Source organism: Dama dama, chromosome 11, assembly GCF_033118175.1.
Source record: "Dama dama isolate Ldn47 chromosome 11, ASM3311817v1, whole genome shotgun sequence".
In the NCBI taxonomy this organism is placed as follows: Eukaryota; Metazoa; Chordata; class Mammalia; order Artiodactyla; family Cervidae; genus Dama; species Dama dama.
This window is the reverse complement of record NC_083691.1, coordinates 102,676,138-102,687,550: the sequence shown is the minus strand read 5'-3', so window position 1 is coordinate 102,687,550 and position 11,413 is coordinate 102,676,138. Positions and strand designations below refer to the sequence as shown.

Sequence of the window (11,413 nt, the reverse complement as noted above, 5' to 3'; positions counted from 1 at the left end):
TCACATTGGACAAACTTTCAGAATATTTGCTGTCAACTTAAATAATCAGGGAAAAGTGAGGGAAGTAGACTGGCAAAAAAAAGAGCATTAATTTAAACTTTCCCTGTCTTTATTTTACCTCCTTACTGACCCACTGTGAAAGGAAATATCAGGAAGGTAATGGGTTGTATGATGCTACCCTGGACAGGAAGGTCAAGGTACTCTTTAATTCTTGGTTTTGGCTGAAGCATATCCAGGAATACAAATGTAAACAGTCAGGACACAGCATCGTTTTGCCTGGTGACAGAGAAATATCGCCAGACTCTCACGGCAGAGCTTCTCTCAAACCCAGAGATGAGCTGGCACCAGCATGCCCTGGGCTCCATGGCTCACTGCAGCTTCCTTCCAGCTGATAAAATGCCTTGGAAACGTAGTCGGTAGGGCACCCGATAAAGGTTGGTAAAAAGGAAACGGATAAAGGCAGTAAGCAAAGTGGTCAGGAACACAAGTGTGAGCCCTGCTTTCCAAAGTTTTTCTGTATGTATTACCTCCTTGGACCTTCACAACATCTCTGTAATGCAAGAAGTGGATATGGGGGCTGGGAATTATAAGAGTCAATAGTAGGATTTTGGATTCATCATATGCCTGCCAAGAAACTGCAAGGAAGTTAACACAGGTTCTCTAAGGCTCAGCTGCTACTTCAGAAAATCCACACAATTAAAATGCTTACATCTTTTGGTTGTTTGTGATGACTGAGAAACACCAAAACAGAAGCTTTGCACATTTCCCTCAGGTAGTAAGCAATACATATACAGCATCTATAGTTTCTTGTTTACTAATTGCACTGGTGCAGAAATTGAGGCTTGAGGAAGCTGAGGTTGTGTACAAAGCCGTAAATGGACTGGCAGTGACTTAGAGTGATTAATACATTTGCTGTGTCTGGACCCAGTGATATTCCCTGTAAACAGAAAGGCAGATATGAAAAACAAAATGATGTGAGTCTGGCAGGAAGTGGATGAGATGACAGTGAAATAAATAAAGTGATGAAACAAGGAGCACTGAATAAAGAAGGGAGCGGTGCTGATGACAGGAGCTGAATGTTAGGTAGGAGTCACTCTGGTCACAGGACAAAAGGGGTACTAGATACTATTTAGAGCAGGGGCTTCTTTTTTTCCTTTTTTTATCAAGAAACAAATCACCTCTCTAAGGAAATCTTGCCGAGAGGCATAGTCAATGAACACGATTAAGGGTGACTGTTTGTATATGAAGAGGACAGTTTCCCTCCCATCGCCTCTCATGAGTGGACCATCCTTACACTGAAAATGAGGATACTGAGGCTAGAGGTGCCAGCAACGTGCTCAAGTGATAGGCTAGATCAGTGACACAGCCTGGGACAAAACACACTTCTCATTTCCTGACTCCTGAGCCAGGGCTCCTTATGATTCACAAGGGTGCTCTCAAGAAAGATCTCAGCTTTTGGGCAGGGAGGGAGAGGATGAGATTAAGGAGTGTATAAAATGGGACTTCCGTAGTCTCCTGTGGATGCTTTGCATTTTCTGTAATGGGTAGGGGTGGAGCTGGTGGTGGTGTACAGCCAGAGTGACCTTTCACCATTTGCCAAGAATTATAGTCCAAATGTCAATTTGGAGTTGTGCTGCTTGCAAAATTCCTAAAATAAGGCAGCCAGCTTCCTTGAAAATTCCCAATAATAGGAAGCATATTTTCATTGCAACTTTTTTCCCTAGGTTGCAACAACTCTCCTGAAATACCACATAAATCTGTTCTCTTTTCAAGTCGTGGAAACAGTGGTTAAGAATTTGAACTGTGTGATCAAAATGCCAGCTTCATAGCATGTGGGTTATATAATCTTATGCAAAAGATTTAACATTGCAACATTTCTATTTATCTTCTTTAAAATGGGAATAGTAATGGTACATAGTTCATATGGTATCATATGAGGTTTAAATGAGTCAATGTGTATCTTGGCACCTTGCCCAGCAGCATAGTCAGTGTACCTAAAAACTAATTATTGAATTATCCCTAATGCATTCTAGAATCCTTAACTCCATTTAGGGAACAGAGAAAACTGAAAGGAATGACTAGGACTGATTCAAGTTTCAGTGGATTACATTGTGGCTTGGGTCTTTGCTGGATCATCATGCTTTGTGATCTTCATTAATGAGCAACATATTATTCAGAGATTATCATTTTAGATGTATTTCATTAATTTAACATTTATAAGTAAGGCATTGAATTACTAAAGAATCATCATAACATTTGAAAAGAGTAAAGAAAGAAGAAGCTACTTCATTTTTATTTGGAGATAAAACAGGATTAGACAGTATATGGTAATATACTTAGCACAATGATTGGTAAATGACAAAATCACAACGTAATGACCAGAGGAGAAGTATTGGTATTTGAGGGCACTGATTCTGGAGTCAGAAAATATGGTCCACATTCTGGCTTCACCACTCACTTACTGTACTACCTTGGCTATGTTGCCTCAAGTCTGTGAGAATCAGTTCCCTCATCTGTAAGAGAGTCAGTTATGGTGCTATTCTAGTGCAAGGAGTGGGTAGGTGCTATAATCAACAATAACAGTAAAAGGGAGAAATGCATTTCACGTGGAAATACCATTTAAAAAGAGAAGAGAAAAGCCTGGGGAGAACCTAGCACTAAAGAAGTAGCTCTCTTTTAAGCTCTTTATTTAGCAGGTTATTAACAGTTAAATGCTGAATAATGAAAAAAAAAAAAAGACACAAAAAAACAAAACGACAAACAAAAAAAGCCCATAAGCTCCGTGAGATCCTGGAAATACTTGAAGTCAAGTAATCACTCGTCATAAATCATGTGCTGCTTTTTCAGGTCTTCTAACTCTTAGCTGGAGCTCATATCAGCAGCTGACACATGGGAAATCAAAACAACATGACGGAATTCATTCTTTTGGGCGTTACGAGGTATCCAGAGCAGCGGAGAATACTCTCTGCCGTGTTTCTAATCATGTATGTGTCCACCGTTTTGGGAAACCTCCTCATTGTGGTAACCATGGTTACGAGTCAGAGTCTGAGATCACCCATGTATTTTTCCTTACCTCCTTGTCCCCTTTGGATGTCACTTTCTCTTTCGTCATTGCCCCCAAGTTGATTGTGGACGCCCTCTCTGAGAGCACTACCATCTCCCTGGAAGGCTGCATGGCCCAGCTCTTCGCTGAGCACTTCTTCAGTGGAGTGGGCATCATCCTCCTCACCGTGATGGCCTATGACCGCCCAGTGGCTATCTGTAAGCCTCTTCGCTGTGTGACCATCATGAGACCTCAGGCCTGCTGCCTGTTGCTGGGAGGGGCCTGGGTGGGGGATTTCTCCATGCCATACTACAGCTTCTCTTCATGTATCAAATTTCCTTCTGTGGTCCCAATACAATAGACCACTTTATATGTGGTTTGTTCCCACTGTTGAAACTGGACTGCATGGACACCCACACCCTGGGTCTGTTAGTTGTCCTCAACAGTGGGGTGATGTGTGTGGCCATCTTCCTCATCCTCATCACTTCCTATGTGGTCGTCCTCTGCTCCCTGAAGTCCTGCAGCTCTGAAGGGCATTGTAAAGCCCTCTCCACCTGTGGCTCCCACTTCACTGTGGTCATCATGTCTTTTGTGCCTTATATGTTTTTGTACGTTAAGCCTGTGGCCACCTACCCCATAGACAAGGTGATGGCCATTTCTGATTCCATCATCACACCCATGTTAAAGCCCTTGATCTACACCCTGAGGAATACGGAGGTGAAAATGCCATGAGAAAACTGTGGATGAAACAGGGGAGTTTGGTTGGCAAGTGACTTTCATGCTCAGAATGTCGTGTGTTTCTGTTAAAGAGAACTCTGTTCTTTCAGAAATGTGGGGGTAATAAAACTATCCATTCTCCACTAACAACCAGAGAGAATTCTTAAAAATATAAATCTGAATTTTGATTTATAGTGTTTGCAATTTAAAGATTATGGTACTCTTATTGCTTTCTATTATTCTTTAGCTTCCCATTGCCTTCCTATTTTTTCACTTTTCCTATTTATTTTTTAATTGTAATCACATGATGTCTCAGAAAATATCTCAGTAGCTTAAATCTCAAAGAGTCTGACACCACTGAGTGAATTCACTCACTTATTAGATTTATGAAACAGTTTGCTTCTCTCTCTGTCAAAACAAACCTTCATCTTACTTAGGTGACTACTTCTCTCCAACTTCTGGCACTAGATGAAGTGTCATTACTTTAGAGAGCCTTCCTCTGTGACTCTATTCAATGGTTCTTATATTGTCACCATTATTCTCTATGTCAATGTTTTCCTTTTCTTAGTAACAAGGACCAAAAGCAAGTTTCTTTTGTATCATTATCCTCTGACTTTTATTACTTTCCATGCGGGTCTCAACTGGACAAGTCTCCAAGAAGGGATTTTTTTATTTTTTTTTTATTTTTTTTTTTACTTTTTTGTTTATTTTTGACTGTGCTGGGTTTTCTTTGCCTTATGTATTTTTCTCTAGCAGCGGCAAGCAGGGGCTACTTGCTAGTTCCTGTGTGTGGGCTTCCCATTGTGGTGACTTCTTTTGTTGTGGAGCATGGGGCCTAGAGCTTGTGGGCTTCAACAGATTCGGTTCACAGGCTCTAGATCGCAGGCTCAATAGTTGTGGTACCCGGGCTTGGTTGCTCTGTGGCACGTGTGACCTTCTTAGATCAGGAACCCGTGTCTTCTGCATTGGTAGGTGAATTCCTTGCCTCTGAGATACTAAGGAAGTGCAGAAGGGGTTTTTAGGGGTTTCAGTCCTTCCCACTGATTCAATTTTCAATAAATATCTGTTGGGTGACTATAAAACACAAGAGCCTATATTTTTCAAATAGCCCAATTCAGATGGTTGAGGCATAAAAAGAAACAAACACTAAAATTAAAAGTAACTGAAACAAAAAGGCAGAAAGTGAACGTGATAATAGAGTTAATGGAAATGGAAGGCTGTGATTATTTCATGGAAGGTACTTCATATTGGGCAGTCAGAAAAGGATTCTATTAGCACGTGTCTTTTAAACTGATTAGAATTCTGTTATTACCTTAGAAAAAAGCTATGAGCTGTATTAATATTTTAATACCAATGAGCTGAGTAGTTACAAAAATGATCAGAAGAAAACAGTCATGTGAGGATTGGTGAGCTGAAGATTCTAGAGAGAGAAAACTCTAATTCAAGAAATATCATGGTGTTTTTGAGGAAATGTAAAATAACAGAGTGAGTGGAACATAGTGATCCAGGCAGAGAGAGGCCAGAAGCAAGATCAAAAATGTATGAGGGACTCAGATCATATATGCAATGCTGACACCTCTGAGGTTTTATTCAAGCATGGGTAAATAATTTCCCCAGTATATTAAATTTGAGTAAACAACAAGAAAAAAGAACGAAAGTTATATTTGGATTATGTCTTGTTTACTTAAGATGACACCACCCTAATGGGAGGAATAAAGAGGAACTAAAGAGCCTCTTGTTGAAAGTGAAAGAGGAGAGTGAAAAAGCTCTCGTAACACTCAACATTGAAAAAAAGATCATGGCATCTGGTCCCATCACTTCATGGAAAATAGATGGAGAGAAAATGGAAACAGTGACAGACTATTTTCTTGGGCTCCAAAATCACTGCAGATGGTGACTGTAGTCATGAAATTAAAAGATGCTTGTTCCTATAATAAATCTAGAGAGCGTATTAAAAATCAGAGATGTCACTTTGACAACAAAGCTATGTGTAATCAAATCTATGGTTTGTCTTGTATTCATGTATGGATGTGAGAGTTGGACCATAAAGATTGAGTGCCGAAAACTTGATGCTTTTGAACTGTGGTGTTGGAGAAAATGCTTGAGCGTTCCTGGGACAGCAAAGAGATCAAACCAATCAACCCTAAAGGAAATCAGTCCTGAATATTCATTGGAAGGACTGATGCTGAAGCTGAAGCTCCAATACTTTGACCACCTGATGCAAGAGCTGACTCATTGGAAAAGACCCTGATGCTGGGAAAAATTGAGGGCAGGAAGAGAAGGAGCTGACAGAGGATGAGATGGTTGAATGGCATCATCAACTCAATGGGCATGAGTTAGAGTGACTTCCGGGAGATAGTAAAGAAAAAGGAAGCCTGACATGGGGTTAATAGAGAGTCAGACAAGACTGAGCAATTGGACAATAACAACTTAAGAATCAGTAACACCTAATGTAATCCTTAGAGGACCAGGGGCGTCCCTAGGAGCTCAGCTGGTAAGGAATCTGCCTGCAGTGCAGGAGACCCCAGTTCAATTCCTGGGTTGGGAAGATCCCCTAGAGAAGGAATAGGCTACCCACTTCAGTATTTTCTTGGGCGTCCCTGGTGGCTCAGCTGGTAAGGAATCAGCCTGCAGTGCAGGAGACCTGGCTTCAATCCTTAGGTTAAGGAGGTCCCCTGGAGGAGGGCATGGCAACCCACTCCAGTATTCTTGCTTAAAAATACCCATGGACCAAGGAGCCTGGAGTCCATGGAGTCTCAAAGAATCAGACATGACTGAACAACTAAGCATAGCACAGCATAGAAGCAAATGGAAATGCTTTAAAAACAGAACTTTAGACATAAAATTAGGAAAATGGGGAGTGTTTATTTGGAGGGAGCGTATAACAAGTTTACAACTTGTGAATATGATATTAAAGGCTCTGACAGATGTCATTTTTGGTCTTAAATATTTTTCTTTTCCTGTCACTACTTTTTATATTAGAGCTATTGGGGATCTTAGGTGCAACATAATAACATTTTGTCTTCATTTGACAGAAATGCTTCCCTTAAAGCAATACTTAAATACTTGAGTATTAAATGATACTTAAATATCACAAAATAATACTCTTGGTGCCAATTTCTATTGGAATTGTAAGCTCAGGTTCTAAAATAGCATGACAGTACTTTATCATGAGATTATATATTGGTTGTGATAGTGGGAGTGGTGAGTGAACACTATTTATATATTAAGCTATCTTCAAATACACATTTTTTGAATAACCTCATATAAAATAAAAGATCCAATTTTGAGAAGCGCTAAGCTTTCAATTTCAGGTTCTTCCCAGAATCCTGAAACATGAGTTTTCAGATATTTTGGGGAAGCAAAAGAACAAAATGCTTCTTTCCTGTACACAAGTAAATATAACAGTGAAAACTTAATGATATTGAAACTTCATTATTTCCTGCAAATGTTCTTATTCCCAAAAGTGATTCTCAAAGTATAAGGAAGATGAAGCTTCTTCTCTCCTACGTGGATAAAACGACCACTTCCTTTCACTTGTCCTCTCTTTATAAAGCACCGTTTTCTGTCCTCTCTCCTGCCCTTCACCCTCCCTTCTGCACATTCCTGCTGCCAAACTCTTATTTCTTCTTCCCTCTCCTTCGTGAAGAGCAATGTGAAAGACTCTGGAGGGCAACTGACTAACTGGCTGTTATTTCCTATTAAGCCAAATAATAAGACTCTTCATCTTCTTAACTATTCATGATATTTTTTTTTTATTCATGATATTTTAAGAGGTTTTTCAGTGATAGTATAGGTTTTCACTGATAGTTACAGCTTTTATAGGAGTTTGAGGGTCATCAGTGTAGATACACTAATGAGGTGGATTCAGCACTGATTTCCAGAGTAACATTTTATCAGAGAATCTTCTCTAATCATTAGGTTGTCAAGACAGAAACCATGATTCTATAAAGTCCCAGTCCCTTATGGATAAGCTCTTATGATCACCTTCTAAGAACTAGAACAAAATCTAGAAAAAGAATCAATGTGCACCCACACACACACCCACACACACACACACACACATATTCTGTCAGTCCATTTGTCTCTGAAGAAATATTTGTACAGGAAACTAAATTATCATGTGAATATTGTCTGATGTTGATAGAATTGTAGTAAGAGTCATCAGAGGTTGTTCAAAATTGTTATGGGTTTTATTTTCTAATCCAAGCCTCTCAGAATAAGGATGCTGTGAATCTCTGTCTTTATATCCATGTATTTCTTTTTTTTTTTTTTTTCATTTATTTTTATTAGTCGGAGGCTAATTACATGTATTTCTTTACTCTTGCTTCTGGACAAAAAAATATGCCATTTCTTCTGTCCATAAAGCAGAACTAAGTCATTAAGGAAATATACACAAGGATTCCTGTATACACTTATCAACTGAAGTCATGCTTTGCTACACCATAATACTTTCATGGCATTTTTCACTTCTTCATTCCATAGTATATAGATCAGTGGGTCAAGCAAGGGTGTCCCAATTGTATAAAATACAGCCACCATTTTGTCTATTGGAAATGTGGTTGGTGGGCGTGTGTATATGAATATACATGGGCCAAAAAATATGACAACCACAATGAAGTGGGAGGTGCATGTAGAAAGGGCTTTTCGCCTTCCTTCTGCACTGTGGTTTCTCAGTGAGTACAAGATGACAACGTAGGAGATAAACAGGATTATGAAACTCACCATGCGTATGGCCCCACTATTAGAAACAACAAGAAAGTTGATCACAGAAGTGTCCATGCAGGCAAGTTTCAACAAGGGCTGCAAGTCACAGAAATAGTGGTCAGTCACACTGGGGCCACAGAAGGGCAACCTCAAAGCCAGGAAAATCTGTGCTGAAGAGTGAACCCAGGCTAGAATCACCAGTGCACCACAGAGGTGCCAATTCATGATGGTTGTATATCACAAGGGTTTACAGATGGCTGTGCAGCGACCAAAGGCCATGAAGATGAGCACAAAGATACCCATGCATCCAAAGAAATGGGCTGCAAAGACCTGGGTCATGCACTCATTGTAGGAAATGGTTTTCTCCTGAGAAAGGGCATCCACAATTAACCTGGAGGCAGTGGTTGTAGAGGAGCAGGCATCAGCAAAGGACAGATAGAATAGGAAGAAATACTTGGAACTCCCAAGTGTCCTGCTTGTCTTAATAGTCACTACAATAAGAAAGTTCCCCAACAGTGTTGCAAAGTGTAGAATCAAGAAGACTCCAAATATCTCTTTCTGCTTTCTCACATCCTGTGTCAAGCCAAAGAAAATGAATTCAGTCACACTCTTATTCACTGACATGGCAATGACTGTAGATAAGATGTAGTTGACAAAGGTTTAATCTGCAGAAAGAAGAAAAGAATAGATATCTTGGGAAGATAAGTGGACTGAATTCTGAAGTCCTAGTTTCTGTTCAATTCTCTGTTGGTTCCAAATGCCTTTAATCCAATATGAATCTCTGGAAATCTGCACATGTCCTAATCTCTCCCAGATCTATCTATTGATTCAGAAGTTTGCTGCCTTGGATCAAAGTTTTTGCATCTTGAGAATATCAGAATGAATGGCCTTTAAAATTTTTTTATTCCAACCAAGATTGAGAACTCCAGAACTAGCACTTTCCTTGGGCAAATGACTTTAACACTTTGAAATTTAGCCTTCAGACAAGAAATGGAGTGCAAATACTTGCCATATCTTATTCTGAGTTTTCCTAAAGATTTAAAGACAATTTTGTATCCACACAGACATCAATATACACATGTATATTCCAGGCATTATATATCTTTTCTATGTTCTCTAAAATCTAAATAACACTATTTCAATATTAAGTGCCAATATTATTAGAGTCCCTGCTGAAGAAATCATTCTTAGTTTGGCTCATTTTTGTGTCTATTATACCTGATTCCATTGGAATCTTGGTTGAAATATGCTTTGACAATTTTTACCTATGACTCTTGTGTTCAAGATGTCAGCTTCACTGGTGGTCATAATATAACAAATGTGTGGATAATACACTAAGGTTTATATAATTTGGGAAACTACTATTTACCCTCTTGACTATACTCCTGAACTTACCCCACTAAAGTACTGAGCCTTTCTGCCTATGGATTTGACTTGTAAAATTTCCAATATGTGGATAATCTAATATATGATCTTACTTACACATGTCTCTCTTCACTCTAAATTTTCCAGAATACTTTCCTAAAAGTATTGTTTGAAAAAAATCCTGCAGTTCCAATATACAGTAATACAATTTTTCTATTTCAGATATTTGTTAATATCATATATAGTTTGACTGAAATCATCTTTATAGTTTCTGACCTTCACTTAGAATTATCATAACAATTTTCACATATTACTATAACTTCCATAGTTTAATTATTGACTTAATGATATAATGATATATAAATTTTTAGAATATTGCAGAAAAATTAATGCACATATAAGCAAAACAAAAAAGCTTATTGTATTATCTCATTTGGTTAGCAAAAATGTATTTTTATTATATGAATATTAAGTTATATTACAAGCCACATTTTACTTTTTACCACATCTTTATGAAAACATATTGCCCTGAGTATCTTTAATATTTTGTTGTCATATTTTGTAATCGTGGTATTTTATTTACAATTAATATTAATCTAGCAAAATGATATTTCTTGGTAAAGAATACGGTTGCTGGAGTCAGTTTGTCTGTGTTCAAATCCCAGATTCACTATTTACTAGTTGCAAGATCTTGGGAAAATCACTTTAGACATAATCATGGTTACTATGCAGATAAAATGAAGAATGATGTGGCTCATAGTAAGTAAGAACTATGCAAGTCAGTCTCTACTACTTGCACTTTTATGACTTTGCTTCTTTTCTTCTTCTGTGACTTTGTTCCTTTTTATAAAATACAAGCTGTCAATTTTCCCATTTTAATGTAGTCTATATTTTGAAAAAACTTTAAAATAGTAATACAGTATCCACTCACCTTCCATAATTCCATAATTATCTTTCATTTTAAATACGTAATTGAAATTATCTGGAGTTATTGTGAGGAATGTGGAAAACATTCTCCCTGTTCCTAAAAGTTTAATATGAGTTTTAAGGTACTTGGAGATAAGATCACTAATTATGTAAGTCATCACACAATCGGTGTTATAAGAGTAGAAACCATCTGCAGAGAGAGAAGTACAAATTCCTAAAGAGTACCTTGGTCAGTGAAAAATTCAGAATTTTTTTAAAAAGATGAACTTTCTTTTTTTTTCTTTTTCTTTGTTTTTTTTTCATTTATTTATATTAGTTAGAGGCTATAAATCCATGGCTGATTCATATCAGTGTATGGCAAAAACCACTACAATATTGTAAAGAGGTGAATTTTAATTGAAGAAAGTCAGGTTTTAAATCAGGTCTGAGAGGTGAGTTAGCATAGAATCTGAGGCCACACTGCCTAGATTCACACTCCATTTGCTGGCTATGAGGGTGTATATTCAACAAACTCCTTGATTGTATGCATCTCATTTTCTGGAGCTGTGAAACTATGTGATAAAGCGTCCTACCTCTAAGGGTTGCTGTGAAGGCTGGATAATCCACTGTGTGCAAAACACACGGAAGATGCGGGCATGCAGTACCTTTAGTTGC

The 11,413-nt window shown here is 38.2% G+C and overlaps 2 pseudogenes; one reads left to right on the top strand and one right to left on the bottom strand.

The window, feature by feature from the left end:
• Nucleotides 1-368: 368 nt before the first annotated feature.
• On the bottom strand, nt 369-9,091 carry LOC133065365 (olfactory receptor 4C11-like; annotated as a pseudogene).
• Nucleotides 2,890-3,816, top strand: LOC133065643 (olfactory receptor 4C6-like; annotated as a pseudogene).
• Nucleotides 9,092-11,413: the final 2,322 nt, after the last annotated feature.